This window comes from Electrophorus electricus, chromosome 12, assembly GCF_041902795.1.
Source record: "Electrophorus electricus isolate QZ-2024a chromosome 12, ASM4190279v1, whole genome shotgun sequence".
NCBI lineage: Eukaryota > Metazoa > Chordata > Actinopteri > Gymnotiformes > Gymnotidae > Electrophorus > Electrophorus electricus.
In genome coordinates this window covers 28120001-28122500 of record NC_137508.1, presented here as the reverse complement: position 1 = coordinate 28122500, position 2500 = coordinate 28120001, and the positions used below count along the sequence as shown (strand labels likewise).

General features: G+C 40.9%; 1 long non-coding RNA gene across 7 annotated transcripts in view; it reads left to right on the top strand.

Moving 5' to 3' along the window:
• The window catches only part of LOC113568102 (uncharacterized), a 7543-nt gene that overhangs the window by 574 nt on the left and 4469 nt on the right, over positions 1 to 2500 (top strand). For 4 of the 7 annotated variants that reach the window (XR_014126693.1, XR_014126694.1, XR_014126690.1 and 1 more), the window contains exons 1-2: positions 1 to 512; positions 641 to 967. The exon at positions 1 to 512 is cut by the window's left edge and continues 574 nt beyond it. This is a non-coding gene — a long non-coding RNA (uncharacterized LOC113568102). The remainder of the gene's footprint in view (positions 513 to 640; positions 968 to 2500) is intronic. The other 3 variants (XR_004776690.2, XR_004776689.2, XR_014126692.1) reach the window with 3 other exon arrangements.

Below are 2500 nucleotides of genomic sequence, written 5' to 3'. Positions count from 1 at the left end.
ATTCTGCCAAGCTGCCTCCCTCGGCGCGGTAATCAGTGTTGTGCGCTTTAGTAGATGTTACACTTCCGACGCACGGAAACCCCCCCGTCTGCTGCTTGCCAACAGCGAGGGTCGAGGCCTGTCTAGGCGTCGACTGATAGAGGACAGACGATGTCTCTTCTGCGTCTGCTACTAAATGTCGGTAATGAGTATCCTTCCTTCCTTTCTGGATTTATTGGTCTGTTGGCAGTCTCCTGTTGTGCGGTTTGGGGAGGCATTGGCCAATTAACATTTTCATACCAAATGTACGATTTAAACCAGCAAGCCTGTAGTTGCCTATGTAGGTGTGTCGGTCACTACATTACTGCACTGCGGAATAAGGAAGCACAATTTAATATAACTTATGTTATCATTTTTATTGTTATTATTATTTATTTTTTGCAAACAGCTGAATCAAACCCTCAGCTGCTGTTCTGCTGAAAGTCCAGAATTTGTTAAAACCAGAAATGTATAAAACACAGATAAACCTTGATGTAAGTATGCTCATATGTTTATTAGGCTCGTTTTCTTCTTCATAAGCTTAAACAGCTTTTTATCACACAGTTATATATAACTGTATATATTAAAATATAAGTAAGTATAATCATTACATCTTTTCTAGCTGTCAGTCGTGCAGTGCTGAAGAGCATCTGACTGCTCTGGGGCTCTTCTGTGTGGCCTTATAGACGCCTGTGATTGGCCGACGCCTGTGATTGGCTGACACCTGTGATTGACAAATGTCATCTCAATCATCATCACTATGCTGGAAGACTCTGGACCTCTAGGCCTGGTTGGATGAAGCATCAACAGGAAGTCCTAGTGAAGTTGTTGGAGTCCAACGTCTTAGCCAGCTGCACTACTGGGGTGTATATGGTGGAGCATCATGCCAGCTGTCACAGAAGACCAAGAAGGTTTGGGCATGTGTTTGAGCACAATGTCCCACCAAAAGGTGAATCGCTACCATGGTGTTGCACTTTTAGCCACTAAAAGCCACTGTTGGGGGATTTGTGTAATAACTGTTAGCACCTCCCTAGTATACAGAGTGGCTGCACACCGTGTACATCAGAAGGGAATTTCTCATTTTGCATATCTAATAACTGATTACTTCCATAATTAATAACTAATAACGATTACTTCCATAATTTCAAGATGGTCTTTTTTACAATTGCCCTGTGGATGCAGACTTGACAGGCAATAGCTTTGCTATGTAAACCACGTGTTCTATTTCATTTTATTTTCTTATGCATGCTGTTTGAAATATTTATCTTAATCTTTCTATGAATGGTCTTTTTGTTTCTTTGTGCTATAGAGTGGTACATAGACAAGTGCACAGGTTTAGTCTTTACCTGGTTTTAGTTTAGAACCATCACAACACGCTGCACGTTTACTTATACAAGCACATCTTTAAATTTTAGCTATTAAGAGAAAGATGTTTCCATAGACATTTCTGTGGGTCTGGCCAGTAGAATTCAACTGAATGTTCACAGATAATTTTATTCCCCATTCAGAAAATTCTTGAAAATTTATTAAGTGTAAATTTGTCTGGCTGGGCTTAAACGAACACTGTAGGTATTATCACTGGGGTGTGTGTTTGCACATATATGTTTGTTGCTTAAAAACTACATTTGTGGTTGCTGTAATTACTATTGGCTTCAAATCTGCCAGCCAGCGTTTGTTTTTAGTGTGTTGGGGCAGATATGAGAGTTGGGACTTTTATTTTGAATTGTAGGCTATTTGAATTCCGTATTGAATTTGATTGTATTTACATATGCCTGGTTCAGTTTGCTTAGCTACTTGACAAACAGTGAAGAGTCTGTTGGAAATACCCTCTTCCTCATAACAGAGAGGAGAGGTGCTATTTTACACTGCGAGAACGCTGATGTTTGTGCCATTGTCTAAACCAAAAGAAGCAAAAAGAGGCTGGCTGGATGACTCCTGTCACAAATGTAACCAAAATAAAAGTTACCTATTAACTATTACCCAGTCACGCTTAATTTAACCAAAATAAAAGCTCACCCTGTCTCCTAGCCAGCATCGATCGTGGCTAAGGTTGATGTCATTTGGCCAGCTGCATTTAGTGGGAGAAGGTAACACTTAATAGCAGTCAATCCTTCTGCGCTGCGATCAGGGCTGCGTGCCTTTCCGGAAACACTCGTCTCTACCTCCGCTGGGTGGGGTCCTGTTTGGCTGCCTCAAGTATGAACCATGACCTTAGTAAATTTGTTTTTAGGCTGCAATTAAGCTGCATCTCCTCATGTCAGTGTGTATTTTAGGTGACAAAGTCCTCTTTATTCATAGTTCTCAGTTCTGGCTTAAATAAATCAACATTCCATGAGACAAGCTGGTAAAAAGAACCTCGTCTCACCCTTCCAGGGTGTCAGCATGTCTATTTCCTCACAGTCAGGCTTTATTGGTGTTAACCTTCCACGTTCCCCCAATTTCCCTTGTAGTTTTCCCAAATTGTATTCAAACTTGCTGATTA